The sequence below is a fragment of the Oryctolagus cuniculus genome, chromosome 5 (genome assembly GCF_964237555.1).
Source record: "Oryctolagus cuniculus chromosome 5, mOryCun1.1, whole genome shotgun sequence".
NCBI classification, from domain to species: domain Eukaryota; kingdom Metazoa; phylum Chordata; class Mammalia; order Lagomorpha; family Leporidae; genus Oryctolagus; species Oryctolagus cuniculus.
Window position 1 is genome coordinate 131,129,981 of NC_091436.1, and position 14,289 is coordinate 131,144,269.

Consider the following 14,289-nt stretch of genomic DNA (forward strand, 5'->3'; position numbering starts at 1 on the left):
TTCTTTTTTGCCGTTGGTTCACCCTCCAACCAGACTTTGAGTTACTTCATTTAGCATGGTTGAACTTTATTTTTACTTTTTTTTAAAGATTTATTTATTTATTTGAAAGAGAGAAAGGTTTTCCATCCACTGGTTCACTCCCCAATTGGCTGTAACAGCCGGAGCTGCGCCGATCCGAAGTCAGGAGCCAGGAGCATCTTCTGGGTCTCCCACATGGGTGCAGGCGCCATCTTCTTGGGCCATCTTCTACTGCTTTTCCAGGCTGTAGCAGAGAGCTGGATCAAAAGTGGAGCAGCTGGGACTCAAACCAGTGCCCATATGGGATGCTGGGGCTTCAGGCCAGGGCGTTAACCTGCTGCGCCACAGCGCTGACCCTGGTTGAACTTTAAATTGCAGTTTGAATATGAATTATTCTCCCCATTTTAGTATAGCAGATGACTACTTGGCTGATTTGAAAAATGGTGCTTCATTCTGACCACCTGAAGCCTGTTTACCTGGTTTGAATGAGAATGTTGAAGTTTGAGAAATCAGGAGCTAGTTGGCAGGTCAGGCAGTCATGAATCATGGCTGTTTTCTTCCATGCCTCTATAGCCATATCTCTTATAAGTTTAGGACTTTGACAGAACCTGGTTTGAATCTGCTGTTTATTGGCTGTGACCTTGGGCAAGTTAGCTGATCTTGTCTGTGTTTCAATTTTCTACCCGTAAAATGGGAATTTAAAAAGTTTATAATTCAGTTCTGTGTATTAAATAAGATGATGTGTATAAAGTGGTTAGGACTATGCTAGCTTGTAGTAAGTCCTCAATAAATAGTAACCGTTATTAGTAGGTGAGAAATATTTTCCTTGCCTTCTATGGTTTGAATATGGTTTAGTACCTGAACTCATGCAATCTGGTTCCCAAATTTTCATGACCTTTGTACCAAGAGTATGGAAACTTAATCTAGTTAAGGGATTTGGAGGCAGGGCATTTGGGAAGTGATTATATTGGATTGAGTCCTGGCAGCTTTACAAAGAAAGAGACAGACATGTGCATTTCCTGTCCTTCTCCATGGAATGCCCTGTGTCACCACAGGACTCTGCTAAGCAGGAGCACTAACATCAGAGGCTTAACAGTGGGGTCTGCTGCATCTTGGATTGTGAGCTGAGCGAGGGCAGGCATTTGGCATAGCGATTAAGATGCTATTTTGTATGCCTGCATCCTATTTCTGAGTGCCTGGGTTTGAGTTCTGGCTGTACTACCAATTCCAGCTTATTGCTAATGCTTACCCTGGAAGGCAGCAGCAGGTGCTCAAGTACTTGGGTGCCTGTCACCCAGGTGGGAGACCTTAATTAAGTTTCTGGCTCCCAGCTTCAGCCCAGCCCTGGCTGACACAGGCATCTGGGGAGTGAACCTGCAGATGAAAGTTCAGTCTATTGGCCTATCTGTCCTCTCTCTTTCTGTTCTCAACTAGAATTTGAAAAAATAAACCAAAACCCATGAGTCAAAATAAACCTTCTCCTTTATAATATTGGACTGTCTGTGACAAAAAGCTAATACAGTGTTCTTACTTTAAGATAGTTAATTTGCTACTAGATTATAATTCTTTTTCAAAAGATTTATTTTATTGTATTTATTTGAAAGATGGAGGGGGGGAGGGGGAGAGGAGGGGAGTAGAGGAGAGGAGAGGAATTGAGAGGAGAGAGAGAGAGAGAGAGAGAATGAGAATATGAGAATGAATATGAATCTATGTTCCATCTACTGGTTCACTTCTCGAATGACTGCAACAGCCAGCCAGGGCTGGGCAAGGCCAAAGGCCTGTAACTCCATCTGGATCTCTCACGTGGTGGCAGGGGCCCGAGTACTTGGACCATCTTTTGCTTTCTCAGGTGCTTTAGCATGGAGGATGGATCGGAAGGGGAACAGTGAGGACTTGAACCCGGAGTTGATATGGGGTAAGCATCACATGCAGCAGTTTAGCTCGCTGCGTCACACGCTGGCCCTTTCATTTTCTTTTAAAGTTGTTTATGGTTTAAAATATCCAACAGACATTTGCTTACTCAACAAACATTTTAGTGCCTTTTGTTTGGAAGCACATTGTTATAATGTATGTTTCAAATGGTCTTATTTCAAATTTTGGGATCAGTTTCTTAAAATCTGATTTCTGGCCGGCGCCGCAGCTCAATAGGCTAATCCTCCGCCTGCGGCACTGGCACCCTGGGTTCTAGTGCTGGTCGGGGTGCTGGATTCTGTCCCGGTTGCCTCTCTTCCAGTCCAGCTCTCTGCTGTAGCCCGGGAAGGAGGAGACCGGGAGGAGGCGCCTGGCTCCTGGCTTCAGATCGGCGCAGCACAGCAGTTGTAGCGGCCATGTGGGGGGTGAACCAACGGAAGGAAGCCCTTTTTTTTCTCTCTCTCTCTCACTGTCTAACTCTGCCTGTCAAAATAAAAAAAAAATCTGATTTCTAAGAATAAAATTGTCATATTGGTCATTTTCTTGTTATTTGCTTGTGCTAGCCGTGTTACATTGTCTTCAATCAGTGGTTTCCTTACAGGAGCCTTTTTAATCCAGTTGTCATTTTGTGAGTGATAAGTTAATTATAACTAGATAGCATTTGGAAAACTTAGGAAGCAGGTACACGTAACACTTCCTGTAAACGAGTCAGTGCACTGCCTTTAGCCATGCTTTTTTGTGGCATCCTTACTTTTCTCTTAAGACACCTATTTCTCTTACAAGTGACTTTTTGACATGCAGATCATGAGGAGGTAATGTCCATCTACATAGTAAACATTAATAAAGCTTAAGTTTTTTCTCATTTTTCTAGGCTAGGAATAAATCAATAGAAGAGGTCATGTTTTCTTCTCAAATCTTTGTGGTTTATTTTACATTGTCCCTGGGATGCGAACACCTTGTTTTGGAAAGCAAGTAGCCAATGATTTGAATACTATGTCAATTAACTCTTACCTTGATACAAGAGTATGACTAATAATTTTCTGAGTGCCTGTTCATTTAATGTTCTATTTAGCATTTTTGTAGTTATTTTGGTATGGTGCTTATAGAAGTACTTGGCTTTCTGAAAATCATAAATTCATGGCCTATTAGTTCTAAAATTGACATTATTTGTCATCTAGTCCTACCTCCCTCAGTAGAAAATGAGTTCTTTCAGAGATACTTTTGCTAATCTTTGGGTTAGTGTCCTGTGCTATTTGGCTTGTGTAATAGAGCTTAGTAGTTCTTTTATCAAACAAATTATATGTAGATTTAGAAACTGTCCATTGGCAAAGAAGTGGAGAATTGATGTAGTAATTGGTAAATGGAGTTATGTGCACTCTTGGTAAAATAGTCTTGTCAACTGTTTTTGTCATGATACAGTTCTTGAGTATTCATAGCTGATCATGTTTGTAAGCATTATTTACAAACATATAAAATTATAGACTGATAAGAGTCTGGAACTGGACTGAACATGTTATTCAGTCATTCCCAAAGGAAAAGACAGATCAAGAATCCTGTCATGGGAGCTCTATATATTTCTTGCTATAGCATTTTGTTGCCAGGGTGGTATTACTCTTCTCCAGGGCTTATAATTGGATTTGTATAGTGTCAGGATCAAGGTTACATCTACACTATGGTCATTCATTGCCTGTTTATTCAGAATTTTGACAGGGGTAGAGTATGTCTCAAAAGAAGTGGAGTATCCTTCTTATTAGAAAGTAGAATGCGATTTTTTTTGAGTGTTTAAGATGCAGAAAGGATATCATTTATCTCCCCAAGTGATATTAATTTAAAGTTGAAGGAATACTACTTCAAATTACACACCACCTGGGTACCAAGAGCAGAAAGAAATTACTAAACCATATGCTTGTAAATGCCATCTCTTTCCTCAAGAGAAAGATCATTTATGTTTTGCAATTAAAGAGCAGAAGGTCTTTTTTCCCATAAAGGACTTTCGGTTTGGAAATATGTGGGGTGGAGAGGGCTTCCCAGGGGAGACTCAGACTATTCAAGGACTCATTGGCACCCCACCTTGTGGAACTTTGCTCTTTGACTGTTTCCTGATTAAACCCTGGAGAATAAAGTTTAGTTCTAAAATAATGTAGTTAGCCCTTGCTAAGGTAAAGTTTGTATACTGTTCTCTTGGAAATGCACTGTAAGTGAAGAAATTTATATTTATGGGAGCTTGGTTTATTCCTCCTTGAGAGGCAATTATAACATTACAGCATTATGAAGTACATATGGTGCTGTTACGTTATTGATGGACATTGTTTATTATTTTGGATGGAACAAATGGGTATGAGTTTCTTACTGCATAATAAACAGGCAATAACTCTCAGGCTAGTACTGCTGCTTTCGTTATTTTTTTGATTTTTGATGCATTTGAATCCACAAAAGTTAGCTGCTCTGGTTTGAACAGGAATTGGCTCCCCAGGTCATGCAGATGTCTAAACCCCAAAGTCTTGTGTTGATGGATTAAGTGTGGAGGCTTGATCCAATTAATAATTTCTGGGAAGTGGTCCTTAGTGGGAAGTCTTAGATCAGTGGGAGGGGGATGCCTCAGAAGGTAGTTTTTGCAAGAGGGTTGGTTATAAAGCCAAGCTGGGCTTGTGTTTCTCTCTCTCTCTCCCTCTCTCTCTCTTTCTCTCTCTCTTTTCCAGGCTAAGTGTTTTCCCTCTACTTGAGTTCTGACACCCTTACTAGAATCCGTACTATTGGGTCACTCAGTCTTGGACTGTGAACCTCCAAAACTGTTCTTTGAAATAAGCCACTTTCCCTTGTAAATAGCTCTTCTCAGGTGTTTCAGTTAACGTAGTGAAAAGCTGACAAATACAGAGAATTGGTAACAGAATTGGGGTTGTTAGTATGAACCCTGTGGAGGAGCCCTTGGCTTATTGGAAAAGGTTGGAAGAGGAGCAACAAAAGGCTGAGAATGCTCTGAGTGCTATGGGTGATTCTGATGAGGGCTTAGAAGACCAGAATGCTGGTAGAGGTTTGGACACTGCAGGCCATTCTGGTGAGGTTTCAGAAGCAAATGTGGATCCTCTAGAAACTGGACTAAAGGCTGCCCTTGCTACACTGTGGCAAGGAATATGGCTGTGTTATGTGCTCCTCCAGAGACTTTGTGGAAGGCTGAGCTTGAAGGTGGTGGACTAGTTTGTTAAGATTGCAGTGCTGTAAAGTATTAAAACTGTAGCATGGGTGTTATTGGCCACTGTTAGTAAGTTTCACATTGAGAACCAGGAGTAAAACAGAGCGGAAAGATTTGGAAAATTCACAGTCAAGCATAAAAGAAAAGAAGCAAAAGATTGTTTGGGACAGGAAGGCAAAGTGGAGAAACCACTTGCTAAAGAGATTAGTTCCTGTGAAAGGGAGCCCTGCATTAGTGGGCAGACATGGAAGAAAGACCCTGTCTTTGAGGCAGCTTGCAATATAGCATTTCCAATCAGAGACCTAGAAGTGCAAATTTATTTTGAAAGTCTTCTGGAGTAGAATCCTTAAGGAAAGAGTCCTAGGTAGCTCTGTCTGCTCAGGGCCAGCTTTGGATTCTGGCTTGCCGGCAAATACTCTGAAGTTGCTACTGCCAAGAATCAAGCAGATCTAGTTGGAGCTTCCGCTGGCAGCAGGCCTGGTGACAGACCCTTCCCCTCTACTAGATCTGTGTCAGGCTCTTGTCCTCATGGATGAAAGACTTCAAGGATGGGGCCTGCGCTGTGGCGTGGTAGGTTAGGCCTCTGCCTGCAGTACCAGCATCCCATATGGGCATCTGTTTGAGTCCTGGCTGCTCCACTTCTGATCCAGCTCCCTACTAATGGCCTGGGAAAGCAGTGGAAGATAGCTCAAGTACTTGGGCCCCTGAACCCACTAAGGAGACCTGGAAGAAGCTCCTGGCTCCTGACTTCACATTGGCCCCGCTCTGGCTATTGTGGCCATTTGGGGAATGAACCAGCAGATGGAAGATCTCTCTCAGTTTCTCTCCATCTCTGTAACTCTGCCTCTCAAATAATCTTAAAAAAAGACTTCAAGGAGGAGATGTAGATAAAGGGGAGCAGGAATGTAAGATTTATTTTAAGACAAAGAGAAAGTACATATTCAGACTGGGCAACCTCAGTAGAAAATGAGTATTGCAGTTTTCAAGATTTTGGATAGTGCTTTCATAAGGTAGAGGTGGTGGTGGGGGCAGGGCCTAACTGAATAGTCAAAGGAAGTGGAATTCAGTGTGGAGCTGCAGCATACTTGGTGATCATGGTGTCTGGAATCTAGGCAACATCTTGGCATTTGGTGCACGATGGAAAGTGAGGTTCAGGTGTATGATGAGGAGTGGGTGTGCCATGTTGGATCAGCATGGAATTGGGTGGTGTTTGGGCAGTGCAGTCCTTAACTTCTCCTGGATACCTCCCTGCACACATCAGTTTTACAGGACTTAATAACACAAGAGTTAATGTGGTGATGGAAGCTTCCACCTAGATTTCAAAGGAAAGCCTGGGAAGCCAGGATGAGTTGTGATGCAGAGTTCAGGTCCCTTCATGGAGATCCTGATGGGGCCATGCCTAGTGGGACTATGGGAGTGAATCCACAGTGGAAACCCTAGAAACACTGAGGTGCCAGCAATGTGAGAGAGACACTGCTGAGAAAAGCTGCAGGTATTGCAGAACCCTCAAAGCCTAAGTCTACTCACCCAGTGCACAGCAAGTCACTCACTGACATTGGGGTGGTGGGAGAAAACAGATATTTATTGCAAAGTACGTATTTAGTACAGAGCCAATAAGCTGGGAAGCTGTTGTTGAATTCTCAAGCTCCTCAAGGAGTCTGGGATAAAGGCCCTTGTAAGTTGAAGTTGAGATTGAGAGGTGCAGGTTTACCTCACGTCCAGGTCCTGGATGGTTCCCATTGTTCACGACCCTCCCTTGATCCGTCAGCAGTTTCATGTTCTTTTGGAAATTCAGAGGATGGCAAAGTGTGCTTCGGTCAGTCAGGTGGTGGATACTTGTTCAGGGCCTAGGATTCCTGGAACTCAAGATAAAACCAAACGTCAAAATGTTATCTATAAACGAGATAAATGTCCTCATGAGTCTGTGATCGGGGAACCTGTTGATTGGGCTGTATCACTCCCTCTCAGTAAGATAATTTTAGTAAGAGGTTGACTTGCAGTCCTAAAGGCAGAGCAGGGAAACTTCAAGCTCAGGGTTGTGGGTGGGGGCATGGGTAGGGGATCTGAGAGTCTGGGGAAGGCTGTGACCTGACAGTGTCTAGTGTCTGCATCAGAGGTACTGTATAGGGGTTTCACTTCACAAGTGGTGTGCCAGACAAGTCTGGGAAAGCTATAGACATAATATGTAGCCTCACAGGGTAGGCATGTGGGCAGAGACCAGCAGAAACATGCACACATGGAGGCTTCAATGTAGATTTCAAAGCATGCTTCAGACAACCTGGGGCCTAGACAGAGCTTAGTTGCAGGAGTGGAATCACTGCAAGAAGTCTCCTCTAAGGCAGTGATAGGTTCAAACCTGCTGTGGAGAGTCCCTGCCACGGTGAAGCCTAGTGTCGCTGCACAGAAGAGATTCCAACATGCGGGAACTAAATCATGGGATAGGACTAGCAAAGCTATAACAGTGAGGTTGACCAGTCCTCACCTAATAATTGTGTATGGTGCCATGAAAGGTACCATTTCTTGGTTGAGATATTCTTGTTGTCTTTTAGAGTAAGTCCTTATTCCCCCTGCCTTCCTATTTTTCTTCCCCCAACTTTGAAGGAGCAGCTTGAGTGAACAGATAACTCTTGACCCACTCTGTGAAGATGAGCAAGTTTAGACTGCAGGACAATTATCAGCAGCAAATCTCAGAATACTTTGCTTCCAGGCCGGCACTGTGGTGCAGTGGGTTAACGCCCTGGCCTGCAGAGCTGGCATCCCATATGGGTGCCGGTTCGAGACCTGGCTGTTCTACTCTGATCCAGCTCTCTGCTATGGCCTGGGAAGGCAGTGTAGGATGGCCCAAGTCCTTGGGCCCCTGCACCCGCGTGGAAGACCCAGAAGAGGCTCTTGGCTCCTGGTTTCGTATTGGCACATCTCTGGCTGTTGCAGCCAATTGGGTTCTGGTTTTAACTTTTCGCCCCCTATTCCCGGGCTAACTTGAGAATCCCAAAGTGGCTTTCGTTTCCGCCTCGGCCTGCCCGCCGCGGCTTCAATTTCCCTAACATTTTTCTCTACCCGGTATGTTTCCCCAAGCTTTCCTCCAACAATATTCCTCCCTCATTTCTCCTGGCCTCTCCCCACAGTCCGTATCTGAGTCTGTTTGTTCTAGCTTTCACTTTCGCTTTCGACCTTAGAGATTTCTCCCAGCTTCCCCCCGTAGTCCGTAGTCCGTATCTGAGTCTATGCCTAGGCTTTCAATAGCTTCTTCCGGCACCTTTTTCGTCCGGCTTTTCCCTAGGCTGTTTGCTAGTCTCTCTCTCCGATATTTTCCCAGTTCTTCCCTCCTAGGTTTCCTATCCGAGTCACGGCACCATTATGTCGCTCCCCATTTTTGTCTGCTCGGCCCTCCCCGGGTTTGCTGCTGGTTCTTCCCGGGTTGGCTACCGACCCTTCCACCTCCGTGGAAGGGTGGTTCCCCCTGCCACATTCCCCACTTCCGCGGGGGAGCGGCACACCACCGGCCAGCTCTCTCGGGGGCTGCACAGGTGTTCCTTCAGATAGATGTTCCCCTTAGATGTTCCTGGTGCATGCCGTCTCTCTCCTCCTTTATAGTCCTCCTCCGCCAATCCTAACTCGGCTGCCCACACGCCGAGTACGCTGCTCTCCTCCAATCAGGAGCAAGTCCTACAGTTTATTGGTTGAACTGGAGGCAGCTGTGCAAAAGCTGTTTTCTCCTCTCCCAGCGCCATATTGTGGGAGAGCAGATGCATAGAATAAGTCTCAATTCGAGTAACAGTCTAGTCCGGGTTGCTCCCCACATGAACCATCAGATAGAAGACCTCTCTCTCTCTCTCTCTTCTCTCTCTCTCTCTTCTCTCTCTCTCTCTCTCTATTCCTCTGCTCTCTCTGTGTAACTCTGACTTTCAAATAAATAAGTCTTTTAAAAAAAAAAAAAGAATACTTCCTAGAAAATCTGCCTTTGAGTCTAGAAAATCTCTTAGGTGAAGGGCTTTAGTTGGGTGCCTCAGGTGAGAGTCCTAATGATCTGTGTTACCAGGTATCTGATATACCTATCTTAGTGTAATGAACTTTTTTTCTTTAAGATTTATTGTTTATTTTATTTTAAAGGTAGAGTTACAGAGCAGGTAGGGGATAGAGAGAGGTCTTTTCCCTGCTGTTTCACTTCCCAAATGGCTACAATGCCCAGGGCTGAGCCAGACCGAAGCCAGGAGCTTCATTGAAGTACTTGGGCCATCCTGGATTGCTTTCCCAGGTGCATTACCAGGGAGCTGGATTGGAAGTGGAGCAGCTGGGAATCGAACTAGTGGCCATATGGGTTGCCAGCATCCTAGGCAGCAGCTTAACTCATTATACCACAGCACTGGCCCTGTAATGAACTTTTTAAATTGCCTCTTTCAGCATAATGAACTTTTTGTCCTTGCCTTAGAAGTTTATGAATTTTTACCTTTTGTGATAATATATAGTCCCTCTGCCATTTCTGCCTTCATCACTAAATCAGGTACTGCTGGTTATGGCAAATTAAAACACTTGTTCTCTCATACATAAACCAATTTATTTTGTAACTTTAGAAGCCAGACACACTGAAATATTTGTTTATACTTAACTACAAATAAAGCATTATTATAAAATGTTTAAACATTATGGAAATATGTAATGTGCTATGTAAAGTTTTCCCACAGCCCCTAGTCCATTGGATTAACTCTGGTTAATTATTTGGTATAAATTCCTACTTTATCAGTGATTATTCTGTTATTTAAATAAAATATTTTATTAGTCTAGCTTGCCTTTTGCATGTAAATTCATATATTTAATATTTATTCAATGTCATTGGTATCTAACTTTAATATTTTTTAATCTCTTTTAACCTTAGTATTGTTTGAAGTATCTATTGTTGTTGTTGTTGTTGTATAGATGTACCATTGATTGTTTGACCAGTAACCATTAAATGGGCATTTAGATTTTTTCCCCTACATTTTTGCTATTACAATAGTTGCTGAAGCTGACATCCAGATGTATTTAATTTTCTATTTTTTAAAAGATTTATTTATTTATTTGAAAGGCAGCGTTACAGAGAGGCAGAGGCATAGAGAGAGAGAGACAGGCAGACCTTCTGTCCACTGGTTCACTCCCCAGATGGCCACAACGGCCAGAGCTGAGCCGATCTGAACGAACCCAGGAGCTTCTTCTGGGTGTCCCATGTGGCTGCAGGGGCCCAAGGATTTGGCCATTTGCTGCTGCTTTCCCAGGCCATAGCAGAAGTGGAACAGAAGTGGAACAGCTGGGACTCCAATTAGCACCCATGTGAGATGCTGGCACTGCAGGCGGCAGCTTTACCTGCTACCCCTCAGTGCCAGCCCCTAATTTTGTATTCTTGTGTCAATGTCCAGTTTACTATTTTCAAGTTAGTTGGTCTATATATTTTATTGAAAAAAAAAAAAAATGTTTTCTTCCATTGAATTGAAAATCTACATTGTATGATGAATTCCTATGTATCCTTTAGTTTGTTTCTAAACTAGTTATTTTCTAGTGAGCTGTCTCTCTGACATTTTTTGTTGTTTGCTTTAAAAAAAAAAAAAGGTTTATTTACCTGAATTGTAGAGTAACAGAGAAGGAGAGAGAAAGATCTATCCACTGGTTCACTCTCCAATGGGTACAACAGCCAGGTCTGGGCTGGGTCAAAGCCAGGAACCCAGAAATATATCCAGTCTCCCACATGGTTGGCAGAGGGCCTTTGCTGCCTTCCCAGGTGCTTTAGCAGGGAGCTGGATTGGAAGTGAAGCAGCCTGGGACTTAAACTGGCGCTCTGATACCGGATGCTGTCTTTAACAACCAGCAGTTTAACCTGTGTATGCCTTTCAAGAATGTTTTGTTAGATTTTGTTTTCTGAAGATTTTATTACTAATTTTTTCACAATATAAAGTACAATAAATATTAAATATATTTTTATATGGTGATTTGGGGATGATTGCTATCTTTTCAATATTGCATCTTTCTGATTCCAAAGAGTGTACAAGGAAACTTAGAAAAGTTCATGGAAAACTGAATTAAAAGATAAATTTATTGTGGTTCAAAAAATTTTCAAAATCCATGCAGAACGTAGAATTTCCTTAAACTTTTTGAATACCACTTATATATGTCTTCATTTATTTTTCTTAAATCCTTTAATAGAGTTTTATTTTTTCTTTTACATGTCCTGTTTTGTAGTTCTAAATTATAAATCTTTTCCCTCATGTGGTCTAGCTGGCTGTTTTTGACATGGAAATATGCTATATATTTTCATAAAATTATTTTATACAATTAGCTCAATGACTCTCCTTATTTTCTCTAACTTTTTTTCAATTTATTCTCATGGATTTTTCATAAGGGCAGTCATTATATATATAGTGATTATTTTGCCTATTTGTTTCCTCATGCATTTACTTTTTGTTTTCTTTTTAAAATTTCCATTTTTTTTGAAAGGCAGAGAGACAGGCAGAGATCTCCCATCTACTGGTTCACTTCCCAAATGCTAGGCTGGGCCAAAGCCTGTAACTGTCTGATTCTCCTACGTGGGTGGCAGGGATCCAACTACTTGAGCCATTATTAGCCGGCGGCTAGAATCAGAATCAGAGCCAGAACTCAAACCCTGGCACTCTGATATGGGCTGCAAGTGTCCCAAGTGGTGTCCGTTGTTGTTGTTAAATATTTATTTATTTTTAAAAATTATTTGAAAGGCAGAGTTAGAGAGAGAGAGAGAGATTCACACACACACACACACACACACACACACACACATCTTCCATCCTTTGGTTCATTCCCCAAATGGCTGCAGAGAGAGATCTTTTATCTTCTGGTTCACTCCCTAAGTGGTCTTAATGGTCAGAGCTGGCCAATCCAAAGCCAGGAGCCAGGAGCTTCTTCTGGGTCTCCCATGTGGGTGTAGGGGCCCAAGCACTTGGTCCATCTTCTACTGCTTTCCCAGGCAGGGAGCTGGATCCCAAGTGGAACAGCTAGGACAGGAACTGGCACCCACATGGGATGCCTGCATCACAGGCAGAGGCTTAACCTGCTATGCCACAGCACCAGCCCCTCCCAAGTGGTGTCTTAGCCACCATACAAAACACCTGCCCCACATTGTCTTTGTTCATAAACATGTTAATAGTGCTAAGAGCAAACATGCCTGTTTCATTTCTGAACATTTACAGTATTTTATTGGTATCTACGTGCTTTCATCTGTTGGTCTGTATCAAGTTAAGAAGTATCCTTTTAATCCTATTCCGTTAAAACTTTTTAAAAAATAAACTTGGTAATGATTTTTATATATATATATTTATTTATGTATTTTGACAGGCAGAGTGGACAGTGAGAGAGAGAGAGAGAGAGAGAGAGAGAAAGGTCTTCCTTTTGCCGTTAGTTCTCCCTCCAATGGCCGCCGCGGCCGGCGCACCGCGCTGATCCGATGGCAGGAGCCAGGTACTTATCCTGGTCTCCCATGGGGTGCAGGGCCCAAGCACTTGGGCCATCCTCCACTGCACTCCCTGGCCACAGCAGAGAGCTGGCCTGGAAGGGGGGCAACCGGGACAGAATCCGGCGCCCCGACCAGGACTAGAACCTGTTGTGCCGGCGCCGCAAGGTGGAGGATTAGCCTAGTGAGCCGCGGCGCCGGCCAGTAATAGATGTTAGAAAGGTATTTTGACTTTTATTGAACTAATTATGATTCTTTTCTCCTTTGGCCTTTTAATTTGAGGACTTAATTATTTTTCCTAATACTCATCTATCCTTAGCATTGATCCGCTTTGTTGCACATCCTTTTACTTATTTTTTTCCAGTATTTTATGTCCACACCCTCCACATAGATCCACAGTCCCTCTGATTTATGTGGAGTTTCCTTTGCTGTTTTCTCCCTAACTCTTCCCTGAAATTGAACTCTCCCCACTTTTTCTTTTTGAACTATCTTCCCTAGATTAGAGCAGTAAGCTCCCTCCCTATTCTGCCATCTTGGTCTCCAATGTGTAGTTTCTAAAACGTGCCATTTGTTAGTCAAATGGGTTAGCCCCAAACTGTCGCTAGCCCATTGGTGAAAAGCTGTGAATAAGCTGTGGCATGGCTAACTTTGTTAGCATTGTTTGCACCTTTGTTAGCACCATCTGCCTGTATTTTCAAAATAGAATCATATACTAAATGAGTTTTTTCAGGGGGATATTTCATTTGTATACTTTTCAGCTACCTAATATGGGATGTAAACTTACAGAAGTCTAATTCAGTGGCTCTTTTCCAGGCTGCTCATTAGAATTACTTTGGAGAGTTGATTCCAGAGCCTGTGTCCCATTCCAGATCTATTTAAATAAAAATTTCTGATGAGTGGAACTGAAGTGTCATTTCTTTTTTCTCCCTTTTTAAAGCTCCTCATGATTCCAATGTGTGACAATATCATTGAGAACCACTGGTCTAAAAGTATTTCTATATACCAATAAAACTGTTTATTCTATATTAAGAGGCTATTTTCTGTACCCAGCAATATTCTCTTTATGTTTCCTCTTAGTGAAACATAATTAAAATGTAAATTCAGCAAAATGAAATTATAAATATTGAGAAGCAAAGATCTTGAGAATCTATTGAGATGTTTACATATGAAGTATTACTGTTTATGTGTCAGTTTAAGAACTATAAATTTCCCTCCTAAGCTGATTAACCAAAATTCAGTCATTATTCGTCAAGAGTCATTTAGTCAACGATTAAAGTCTTAGCCATGACCTAGATAAAATATTAACAGATTATTAGAGAACATATTTGCAGAGAAAATGCATTTCATCTTTTCTCCCTGGGAATGAACCTGTTTTAGTTAGAATCCTGTACTGTCATTGAAATAGAGGATAGTGATATGAGTGTTCCTGTTGAAAGGAATTGGATTTTGAAGTCAAGTTCTAGTAGTTTTCAGAATTTCAAGGCCATCATAGGAAATGACCATGTTGTTTTGAGCATCAACTGGGTAACCTAGTGAAAACAAGCAAAAAACCATCTGAACCATTCTTTGTCTAGAGTACAGTTAGTTCTTGGTCACATGTTCAGGGGTTGGCAGACTGGTCCGCAGGCCAAATCTGGCTCTTCTCTGAATAGTTTTATTGGAGCTTACCTATGTTCATTCATTTACCTTACTTGTGTAGGGAGGCATTGCGTGTTAAAGCACA

At 42.4% G+C, this 14,289-nt stretch overlaps 1 protein-coding gene across 5 annotated transcripts in view; it reads left to right on the top strand.

Moving 5' to 3' along the window:
* BTBD9 (BTB domain containing 9) overlaps positions 1-14,289 on the top strand; it is a 435,326-nt gene that overhangs the window by 34,204 nt on the left and 386,833 nt on the right. Inside the window, exon 2 of one of the 5 annotated variants that reach the window (XM_017345091.3) lies at positions 1,868-1,933. The exons of the other annotated variants lie outside the window; for them this stretch is intronic. The gene's annotated coding sequence lies outside the window, so the exon portion shown is untranslated. The remainder of the gene's footprint in view (positions 1-1,867; positions 1,934-14,289) is intronic. 5 annotated transcript variants of the gene reach the window in all.